The 12038-nt window shown below is 39.7% G+C and overlaps 1 long non-coding RNA gene across 3 annotated transcripts; it reads right to left on the bottom strand.

Moving 5' to 3' along the window:
* Positions 1-1384: 1384 nt before the first annotated feature.
* On the bottom strand, positions 1385-4487 carry LOC131698944 (uncharacterized). 3 transcript variants are annotated; one of them, XR_009307953.1, is made up of 3 exons: positions 4382-4487; positions 2470-2586; positions 1385-1751 (listed from the first exon to the last, which is right to left on the bottom strand). It is a non-coding gene; the product is annotated as an uncharacterized LOC131698944 (long non-coding RNA). The 3 variants fall into 3 exon arrangements; XR_009307952.1 differs by having other exon boundaries at positions 2470-2626; positions 4382-4432; XR_009307954.1 differs by having other exon boundaries at positions 1385-1740; positions 2470-2626; positions 4382-4432.
* Between the last annotated feature and the right edge of the window lie 7551 nt (positions 4488-12038).

Raw genomic sequence — 12038 nt, 5'->3', positions numbered from 1 at the left:
ATGATTGTGTGAAGTAAATGAAGTCAGACAAGAAAACTAAAAGAAGATAACTTATGAAATTCAGATATTTCACCAAGTGGAGTCTCTCAAAGTCATTAAGTTTTGCTTTATTGTATAACTGAGTCTTTGGAGTTTTGCTCCCTCTAGTGGTTCACAGAGGTATGACTAGTTAGTCACACAAGATACACACATTTCGTAACTGTATCTGAGGGCTCTGCTCTGAGCTACAATAGAGCAACCCACTGAAACAACTACTTCAGCAGATTAGTATTATCATTTTATATCCCTGCACTGCACTGATACTCATTATAAAAGTTCACCCTGGTAAATGTACAGTCATTTTGCAGTTTCCTGTGCTTTAGCAGGCTTGTGCTGGTTAGCCATTGTTTTTACAACACTTTACAATACATATCTGTGCTTCACCTGCTCGCCTTTGCTTTACCATGATTGTGCTGTGCTTGAAACATGCTTTATATTATGCTGTGCTTTTACCCTGGTATACCACACACTTTTACAAGGGAGACAATGATCATTTTTATAGATCTTCAGTATTGTGTCTCACTCCATTCTGACTACAGCTCCCATCATCCCTCACTGGTACTGCTGGGGTAGAGGATGATGGGAGCTGTAGGCACTGTATTGAATATGCAGCCTTCTGTCTTTCCCCATATTTAAGGTTGTTACCTCACAATCCTGTATTGATAAAATGTGCATTATAGGTTTTCTTGTAAAATGTTATCAGTGTAAAAAACACCAAAGATGTCAACAAATGAGAAGGAGAGCTCCTGTTCCTCTTCCCTTTGTTTCCATTTGTGTTTTTCTTCCCTGAGCTGAAGCAGAGCTCCCTGTATATACAGCGTTCCTATCATACCCCCCTGCTGCTGCAGGGAGCAGCAGGTGAATGTCTGGCTGTCTGTTTAGTTCACAAGCCAGAAAGCTTGCATTGTTACTGATAAAGCAGAGTACACACACAAAAGACCAAACTCTGGAAGAATGTGATAAATATTCAGCCAGATTGTAGAGTCAAATTGAACAAGATTATGAGATGCAGGTTTCAGTGCAATGTCTTACTAGTACAATATTCTTCAGCAGGTTGATTAAACTATTGCTTTGTATATTATACAAGTTTATTATTTTTTATTCTATTTGTATTTTTATTTGACTCTGTACTGTATTATGTAGGGATTCAGCCTGGCTGCGCTGTGTGCTCTCCAATGGGTGCTGTCCCGGCAGTCAGCCTGGCTGTGCTGTGTGCTCTCCAATGGGTGCTGTCCCTGCAGTCAGCCTGGCTGTGCTGTGTGCTCTCCAATGGGTGCTGTCCCTGCAGTCAGCCTGGCTGTGCTGTGTGCTCTCCAATGGGTGCTGTCCCTGCAGTCAGCTTGGCTGTGCTGTGTGCTCTCCAATGGGTGCTGTCCCTGCAGTCAGCCTGGCTGTGCTGTGTGCTCTTCAATGGGTGCTGTCCCTGCAGTCAGCCTGGCTGTGCTGTGTGCTCTCCAATGGGTGCTGTGTGCTCTTCAATGGGTGCTGTCCCTGCAGTCAGCCTGGCTGTGCTGTGTGCTCTCCAATGGGTGCTGTCCCTGCAGTCAGTCTGGCTGTGCTGTGTGCTCTCCAATGGGTGCTGTCCCTGCAGTCAGTCTGGCTGTACTGTGTGCTCTCCAATGGGTGCTGTCCCTGCAGTCAGTCTGGCTGTGCTGTGTGCTCTCCAATGGGTGCTGTCCCTGCTGAAAATCTCAGCCACTGCTGGTGAGTAGCTCAGATTTGGGAATCGAAATAAATATTACTGGGCACCCAGCTGGTACATACAATCCCAGAGAGGGTTTACAGCAGATAGAGTCATGGAGTACAGTGCTACAGACAACAAACAGTTCAGACCAGAACTCCACAGTATTACATTTAAATGAACCAGTTTAACCAGCTCCTCAACCAGTACCTAGTCTCCTGAACCAGCACGACCAGCTGCAAACCAGTAAGACACACCAGCTCTAACCACACCTGCTGTGGCTTACCTGGCCTGTGGTGCAAAGTGCTGCTCAGATAAACTGTCACCTCTCTCTGGCAGCACTGAACCTCTTTTAGAATAAGAGGACACTGCAGCATGAACCTCCATGGAGTACTGCAGCTGTTCCAGGTAGGAGGGGGCGAGTGGGTCGCTTACGGCTCTCCTCATGAGTGAATAACCACAGCACTCTAACGCTCATGGAGCATTCTGTTTATTTAGTCTAGGGGGACGTGGACCAAAGACCTGGATGTTTCCACCCCAGTAGTGTTACAGCACTAAATAACTGAACATTAAACATACAGGCAAAGACTAATCACACACACACACACTCAGTGTCTGAACAACATAGCATTAAATAAGACTACGTGCACAAACAGATACACTAGGGTACCAACAATACATTAAACACGAAGACAGACAGTATAAACATTGCAGTAGACACACACACAGACAGACTGTCACACACTCACCTTGTGATTCAGTGCTTCCTGGGTCACCTGTTTCAGCTTCTATTTCACTTCCTGTGAGCCAGACAATCCAACAAGCCTCTGCAACTGATCTGCGGGAAGCCCCGTCTTCTCTCCAGCCTGGGATGTCAACCAATCAGGAAACAGGTAAAACTTAAAACTAAGAACAGAGAAATGTTTGGGCTCGTGCCTTCTTCAGAGCTACTGGGGTAAACTATATGAAACCAAGTCAAGCAGACAATTCAGACACGCTTGAGGGTTAGTCTCATTTGAGTGGGGTTGCTCACATTGAGAACGCACCCTTAATCTGTGAAACACTGATTAAACCAATGATGGTACCAGCTGAAATATACATCAGCTGACTTACAGTGGCTCTCAAAAGTATTCACCCTCCTTGGACTTTTCCACATTTTATTGTGTTACAACATGGAATCAAAATGGATTTAATTACGAGTTTTTACCACTGATCAACACAAAAAAAGTCCATAATGTCAAAGTGAAAAATAAAATCTACAAATTGTTCTAAATTAAATTACAAATACAAAACAGAAAATAATTGATTGCATAAGTATTCACCCCCTTGAGTCAATATTTGGTAGAGACAACTTTGGCAGCAATTACAGCCATGAGTCTATTTGGATAAGTCGCTACCAGCTTTGCACATCTGGACACTACAATTTTTGCCCATTCTTCTTTGCAAAATTGCTCAAGCTCCATCAAGTTGGATGGGGACCTTTGGTGAACAGCAATTTTCAACTCTTTCCACATATTCTCAATTGGATTGAGGTCCGGGCTTTGACTGGGCCACTCCAGGACATTGACCTTGGCCACTCCAAACTATATAATTTGCCCCTCCACTTTTTTTACTCAGTATACAGCTACAGCCAAAAGTGTTGCATCAGCCTTTAGAATGAACACATTTTGCTTCATAAAAATGAAACCTGCTGAATAATGTTATGTTAACATATTGAATTACATACCGCTTAGTAGTTTTCCATATACTTAAATCTGACAAATTGAAAAATGCAACATTTGAAAATCTAACATGACACACTGTGCAAATATTATGGATTCCGGTACAGTTTTACAATATCATTTTGTAGTTTCTTTAATTATATGATTTTAAATAAAATATCTAAATTATGTTCATAGTTTTTTTTTTTTTTTTTTTTTAATTCTGTCTCAATTAAAACATTCTAGGTAATGCTAACTTTTTTTTCCAGAGCTGTATACACACTATTCTATATTTTGTTATGATTTTGCCTTTAACGGTTTAAAATGAAATAACAAATTGAAAAGGCATTCAGAGGATGCCAGAAGGGCCACATTGATAGAAAACTAAATAAACGCACCCAACACAACCTTTTTCTAGCCGTAACCTTCAATAACAATCTTTAACTGCAATACAGACAGCGGCACCACAACAGTGGCTCTGTATTATACTGAGGAGCAATGCTAACAAGTATAGGGCAGCTACAATGGGATGAGGCTGCTATTGGTAGAATGCAGCACAAACCAGCAGTGTAGCTGCACCCTTTTTTGCACCCCTGTGTGATGCTGAACTGTGCTTTGCTTTTTCCAAAGGCTGGCTATGTTAAGTTGTGCAGAACATTAAGTTTTTATTCAACACCTCCTTTATTTAGCTTTTGAACTTCCTCAATCGAAAGAGCATTGGCATTTCAAAGAAACAGCGTCTTGGTCAGAGCTGTGTTAGTTAGGGTTTTCACACCTCTGAGTACAACGTGAGAACATGACACTCTATACTGTAGTGCACTGCATTCAAACCCGGTGACACGCATTTTTTGTGGCACAGTGCAGAGCAATAAAATCCTGATGCACAATCTACACTGTATGTATACATTGTTTTAATTTATTAATTTAAATGTTAAACACACAGTGATAATCTGCAGCTCACCCTGGTTCACCACACAGTCATGAGGATTCTTCCCCGTCACCTCCAGGCTTGTAGAAGAAAGCACCAAACAAAAGAAGAACCAAGGGCAGGCTCTCCAGCCCCTTTTTAAAGGCAGGACACCAGGGTTAATTGATGATCAATTCTTCAATTGACACCTGGCCACCTGCTGCACATTCCTTTCCATTAGGTAGGAAGGGGAGTTTACCCTCCCGACACTGCCATATCCAAAGCTAAACATTTATGTGCAAGTTAAACAAACCTATATTCTTTACAGGGGCAGGCCTATCACATTGATTTAAATATTTCAATGTGAATTCCTGTGCCACCTTGTTCTGAACTGAAGGCTCCAGTCCCAGTGTTCAGAAAGTGAAAAGACTGGAACCCAGGCCTCCTCCAGAGGAAGGTTAAAGGCATGAATGAGAGGCTGCTGAACTAGCCTGCTGTCTGTCCATTTGAAAGAGTCAGAGGCACTGGTCTCAGTTCACTTGCTGTATGGTATATCAGGTACTGGAAAGACAATGAGCCAGACAACGCATTGTGTTCTCATAATGGTAAACGGCATTCTAATGCAGACTGTGCTGTCATCGATTACAGAGCAGCTTCCCTGCAGAGCTGGGGTGATACACTGTGCTCTGTGCCAGTCAGAAGGGTTTGTGAAACTATCTCAGCGATCCCCGCTGGTTAAATATTCTCTACACCTGGTTACCCTCGTGCTGCAGACAGGCTGCCACTGAAATACAAACAGACTCACACATTCACAGCCCTGCTTGTAGCAGCTCAGCATCGCTAGACGCCAAACAGGACTGAAAACACCCTGATTCAGAATATCATACCTACAGATAAGAGGATTTGGATCCCCTATTGAAAGTGAATGGCACAGAGTCCACTTGCACTACCTTTTAAACCCCTATCTGAGTCCTCTGTAGCTCACTCCTATCCTATTATGTGTGTTCTCCATCATTCTCTATTGTTTCTGTTTAGATCATTTAGAACAGGGGTCTCCACCCAGTCGATCTCTGAGTCTTTGAAAGTCAATCTCACAAGGTTTACTGATTGTTTTGTATTCACTGTATTTTAAAGAATCACGTTTATATTTGTATTTCGAGATGCATGAAATACTTTGTGCATCTGGCTTGGTTTTCAATTGCACTTAATAACTCTGCAGTTCTATCGCTGCGTCCTCTTGTCTTTATTGGTCATGTGTGAGAGGGACACCAGCGTTTAGTCTGCAGTAAGATTCCAGGCTTGAATTGTTCTGTTTGATTTCTGTTGGAACGTGTTACGGGAGTAGCATTCACTTGGACTGGTTATTGTGGGGGAGTGCTGAATTTGCAATTTTGCTTGTTTTTTGTAGCTTCCTCTTTCCAGAAATAACCTGAAAAAAAGATGTGTTGTTGATTTTTTGTTGTTCAGTATACAGGAAGACTACATAGCCACTGAGTTTCAAATAGCCACTCTAGATCTCGTAGGCTCCTCCTGTGTTAGTTTCAGGCTGGCCTTCCTCCATTCTGCTACAATCTTATGACAGTCTAACAAGATGTCCAGTCAATTATATTATAATGGCGGTGAAAGAAAGGTGAGGAAACGGCATTTAAATGAGCCAGAGCTCTTTTTATTAAATGAACCACACAGGACTGGAACGAGGCAGACTGATTATCTAAATACAGCCATGAACATTGTGAAACATTTATTCACATGAAGGCATTGAAAGGAAGCGACAGGAACACAGACAGAAACCAACCAATAAGATTAAACACACACACACACACACACACACACAGAGAGTCCAGGAGCCACACCCCCTGCTGCTTGCTGCAGCTCTGTCTCTGCTCAGCTCTGTCCCGCAGCCACTCTGTTACAATATTCTATGTCAGCAATAAGACCCTCCACAGCGGGCATTACCAGGGATTATGGACTGTTTGGGTAATGGGGCCGAGACGAAGTTGTTACAGCACAATTAATTATTAATTTTATTTGAACTATTTATTTTGTTTTTGGTTTTTTGTATGAATCCTTCCACGTAAGCACTCTAAAATGAATGCGCTACAGACTAGTCTTCCATTATAAGAAAGTTGCCTTTGAGCTTCTCTATGAAATGAGGGTACAAAACAGCGCGTTTAAACTAACTTTTGCCATTATTTTTTCGATTTCATTTTTTCCTAATGACATGCCAGTATAATACATATGTATCGCTCACATTATGGAGCGTCCAATGTAAAAGCACAAATATTTTACCAGGTGTTTCTTTTTTTCAGATTTCACTTAATGCATACATGTTAACAAAACATGCTTCAGTCTTTAAATCTTTTTTTTTTTTTTTCATTTGGCAAGTCAACATAAATCCGAAATACATCTTTTGTTGTCTGCAATTAAATCTGGAAAAATAAATCTGTTTTTCAAAATAAATAGTAATATTCCAAGCTCAATCTGAAGCTAACATACAAAATGTTAGAACTTAAGGAAGCAGTGTGGAGTAGTGGTTAGGGCTCTGGACTCTTGACTGGAGGGTCGTGGGTTCAATCCCAGGTGGGGGACACTGCTGCTATACCCTTGAGCAAGGTACTTTACCTAGATTGTTCCAGTAAAAAAAAACCCAGCCGTATAAATGGGTAATTGTAAGTAAAAAATAATGTAATTGTATGTAAAAATAATGTGATATCTTGTAACAATTGTAAGTCGTCCTGGACAGGGGCATCTGCTAAGAAATAAATAATAATAACAACAACAACAACAACAACTACTGCACTCACAAGTAACTACAATGTGATAGGTGTTACAGAAATGTGGTTGTCTGAGAATGATGGAGACAAATACAATATTAGTACACACTCTATAGGAAAGACAGGCAGGACAGAAGAGGCGGAGGGGTAGCTCTATACATAAGAAACAGTCTTGAAGCCCAGGTGTTAAATCAGGACAAAGAAAACAATGCAGAATCAATATGGGTCAGAATAATGGACAAAAATTCAAAGGGCATAATAATAGGAGCATGCTATAGACCGTCAAAATCAGATGCCGAGCAAAATAATCTGTTATACAATGACATTTGAATTGTGTGTATGCTAATGGGGGATTTCCACTTCCCCCTTTTAAAATGGGAGAACCCGGTGGGGAGCACGACAGCCGAAATTGAAATATTTACAAACCGCTAACCAAGATCATGCAACAGTCTCTTGACACAGGGGTTGTAACGACAGACTGGAAAATTGCAAACGTAATACCGATCCACAAAAAGGGAGACAAAACCGAACTAGGTAACTACAGACCAATAAGCTTGACTTCTATTATATGTAAACTTATGGAAACTATAAGAAGATCTAAAATGGAAAATTACCTATATGGTAACAATATCCTGGGAGACAGTCAGCATGGTTTTAGGAAAGGGAGATCGTGTCTAAGTAACCTGCTTGACTCTTGAGGATGCAACATTGACAATGGATAATTGCAAAGCATACGACATGGTTTATTTAGATTTCCAGAAAGCTTTTGACAAAGTCCTGCATAAAAGATTAATTCTCAAACTGAACGCAGTAGGGATTCAATGAAATGCATGCACATGGATTAGGGAGTGGTTAACATGTAGAAAACAGAAAGTACTGATTAGAAGAGAAACCTCAAAATTGAGCTAGGTAACCAGTGGTGTACCACAGGGATCAGTATTAGGTCCTCTGCTATTTCTAATCTACATTAATGATTTAGATTCTGGTATAGTAAGCAAACTTGTTAAATTTGCAGACGACACAAAAATAGGAGGAGTGGCAAACACTGTTGAAGCAGCAAAGGTCATTCAAAATGATCTAGACAGCATTCAGAACTGGGCAGACACATGGCAAATGACATTGTAATGTATTGCATGCAGGCAATAAAAATGTGCATTATAAATATCATATGGGAGATACTGAAATTGAAGAAGGGAACTATGAAAAAGACCTAGGAGTTTATGTTGACTCAGAAATGTCTTCATCTAGACAATGTGGGGAAGATATAAAAAAGGCCAACAAGATGCTCGGATATATTGTGAGAAGTGTTGAATTTAAAATCAAGGGAAGTAATGTTAAAACTTTACAATGCATTAGTAAGACCTCACCTAGAATATTGTGTTCAGTTCTGGTCACCTCGTTACAAAAAGGATATTGCTGCTCTAGAAAGAGTGCAAAGAAGAGCAACCAGAATTATCCCGGGTTTAAAAGGCATGTCGTATGCAGACAGACTAAAAGAATTGAATCTATTCAGTCTTGAACAAAGAAGACTACGCGGTGATCTGATTCAAGCATTCAAAATCCTAAAAGGTATAGACAATTTCGACCCAGGTGACTTTTTCAACCTGAAAAAAGAAACAAGAACCAGGGGTCACAAATGGAGATTAGATGAAGGGGCATTCAGAACACAAAATAGGAGGCACTTTTTTACACAGTTGTGAGGGTCTGGAACCAACTCCCGGATAATGTTGTTGAAGCTGACACCCTGTGATCCTACAAGAAGCTGCTTGATGAGATTCTGGGATCAATAAGCTACTAACAACCAAGCGAGCAAGATGGGCCGAATGGCCTCCTCTCGTTTGTAAACTTTCTTATGTTCTTATCATCTCTAACCTGTGTTTCAGGGAGTCAACAACGCGTAGAAGTTTCAATATCTGAATTAAAATCTGCAGCAGGATAGCTTACTCTTTCTCAAAGTAGTTATGCTTAAGTTATTTACAGTATTCAAACTTTTGTTTTTGGTAAGTGAATAAATATTTTTTTTGTACAAACTCCACGTGTAATAGTCATTAATTGGAAGCTTACTTAACATCAAATAACAAACGTTTTTAGCATAAACTACATTTTAATGGTGTTGCTATACACTATTTTATTTATCTCATGCCAAAAATAAACCACTCATCTCTGCTCTTAACAAATAGCCTGTATTAGTAAATATATTTGTATTTTAAGCAATATAACTGATCATTCTCTAATTGTGTTTACCACCAGCTGAAGAAATTACTTATTTTTACATTATACCATTTTTCTAACAAACTGCTGCACCACATTTTTTGAGCAAATTATGATCTTAATAATAAAATAATTCATACTGTGATATATATTGTGCAACTTTAGGGCTCTTTTATTCAAGATGGACTCCAGCCACTGACTGGACTGGGAATTATCTAGTGGTGATTGGCTCCCTCTAGTAAAATATGAAATGTGAAAGTTCAAATCATTGTGTGAAAGGAAGTGTTTGACAGCGCCTGGATACACAATCATTACACAACAGAAGCACATCGGCTCGCTGTGCAGTACTGGAGTTTCTCTTTTTAATGTGGTGGTGGGAATGCAAAGGGTCTTGTGCAGGGCGAGTTGTTTAGAAATATTTTATATATATATAAAAAAAAAGAAAGTTCCCCCTTCATCAGGGCCCCCCATCAGGGCGTTGGACCCCCTTCAAGGCGTTGGGCTCTGGGGAAATTTCCCCGTCCTCCCCACCCTTTCGGTGGGCCTGCATGTTCCCATGTGTTGCTACAACTATTTACATATGTGTATTGTTTTAATTTTTCTTTCTTTTTTTACATTTTGACCACTTTTTTAATCTTTTAAATTGCATTCCCTGCCTCAAGATGGCTTCCCATGTACCTACACGGACCTCTCAGAACTACATTTCCCATCATCCTCCTGCTCATATGTAACTGAAATCCATCTCAGTTACATATGTGATTACATTCCTGTGCCACCTCGTTCTGAATTGAAGGCTCCAGTCCCAGTGTTTAGAAAGTGAAAAGACTGGAACCCAGGCCTCCTCCAGAGGAAGGTGAAAGGCATGAATGAGAGGCTGCTGAACTAGCCCGCTGTCTGTCCATTTGAAAACAGTGAAGGGCACTGGTCCCAGTTCACTCGCTGTATGGTATATCATGTCAAGGTATTAATTAAATATTAATCTATTTCAGGTATTGGAAAGAGGGTGAACCAAATGACACTAAGTTTGATTGTCCAGTATATTATTCTAATGCAGACTGTGCTGTCATCGATTACAGAGCAGCTTCCCTGCAGAGCTGGGGTGATACACTGTGCTCTGTGTCAGTCAGAAGGGTTTGTGAAACTATCTCAGCGATCCCCGCTGGTTAAATACTAATGGGGGTGTAACAGGGCGAGGAGCCCTGTACATGTGTTTGTTTATTTATAGAACGGGGTACCGCTCTGCCCCTGTGCAATTTATTATTTTGTATTTGTTTTGTTGTAATTATTATTATTATTATTATTATTATTATTATTATTATTATTATTATTATTATTATTATTATTATTATTTATTTATTTATTTATTTATTTATTTATAAATATAATGGTGGAGCTGTGTTTTGTTATTATTTTGTATTGTTTAGCAGCGTGGATGGGAAGCCCTATCCACATTAAAAACCTTGTGCAGAAGGTGACCATCTCCCGAGTTATTTAGTTGTTTTAATTGTTGCTAATTGGGAGATGGTGACCTCTATATAAGCCTGCAGTTCTCCGTGCTCTGTGTGGGTGTTCGAGAGGAGTTTAAAAGTAAAATGAAAAAAAAATAATAATAATAATAATAATAATAATAATAATAATAATAATAATAATAATAATAATATACAGGAGCAGTGAAGGCGATTGCCCAGCCTGATCTGTAGTAAGTTTTTGTGTTTGTGATTTGATTTTGTTTAACCTTCTGTTTTTGCTCTCTGTTTTTGTTTAAATATTTTATTTGTTTTTGTTATTTAAATAAACGTTGCCTCTTTTTGCACCGCAGTATTTTTGAGTTTGTTTTTCTTCCTTCATTCTGGCCTGACGTCAGCACTTATCCATCCTGTCACAGGGGCCTCTTGTAATATGATTCATTGTGAAATCTCATTTTCAATACATAAGTATCGTTTGCATATTGCTCAGATTGAATTGACTGGCTAACTGGAAGTTCTGTGCATTTCTTGTAGTTTAGGTTCTGCTGACCAGGCTATACTGTGTTTTATTAAGTGCAAGAGCTTGCTTGTTCCTGCGCACATCGGTGTGATTTGCTGTGTTAGGTAAACAATAGAGATGATAGCCACTCATCTGAGTGTTTTTGATGTGGTTGCAAGGCGTGCAGTATGTTGTAGAGAGAAGGGAACTGGGTGAGAGGGCAGGAAGTGAAAGTCTATTAGGCTTTGTGGTCTTTGGTCCTCAAAGACAATTTCTCTAGAGCAGCTCACCGCAGTTTATAAAAGTACTAAACAGAAAAGTAAATCCTAGACAATCGCTGAGTATTGTTTATTGCTTTACCCCTCTGCACTTTATACAAGGGGTGTGTGTTATATTGAATGTCTATTCCTGTCCCCCGAGTTAGACTTGTATTTGCTTTGGACTCTACTGTATTAACATTATTATTTTTCTTGAAATTTACATGTGTTTAAAAATGTACATATTAACATTGCAACTGCATTACAGTGCAAAAGCAATCATCATTTATATATTTTTTTCTAAATATTTAATGTGTTTTCTCTTTTAATGCCCAATATGTGCGTTCCCTATCATTTTCTGTTGCTGCTTCTCCTCAGATTGGTGCTTGATTTGCTTACTAACATTTCTTACATCAGCGCAGAATGTTTCACTGCACTGCGCAACACTAATAAGCTTCCTCTTTCACATTTTGTAAGCACTTTAAGAGATTTGTCATGTTAAAA

Source organism: Acipenser ruthenus, chromosome 20 (assembly GCF_902713425.1).
Source record: "Acipenser ruthenus chromosome 20, fAciRut3.2 maternal haplotype, whole genome shotgun sequence".
Lineage (NCBI taxonomy): Eukaryota > Metazoa > Chordata > Actinopteri > Acipenseriformes > Acipenseridae > Acipenser > Acipenser ruthenus.
Note: the sequence above shows the minus strand (reverse complement) of the source record. Positions and strands in the feature narration are given on the sequence as shown.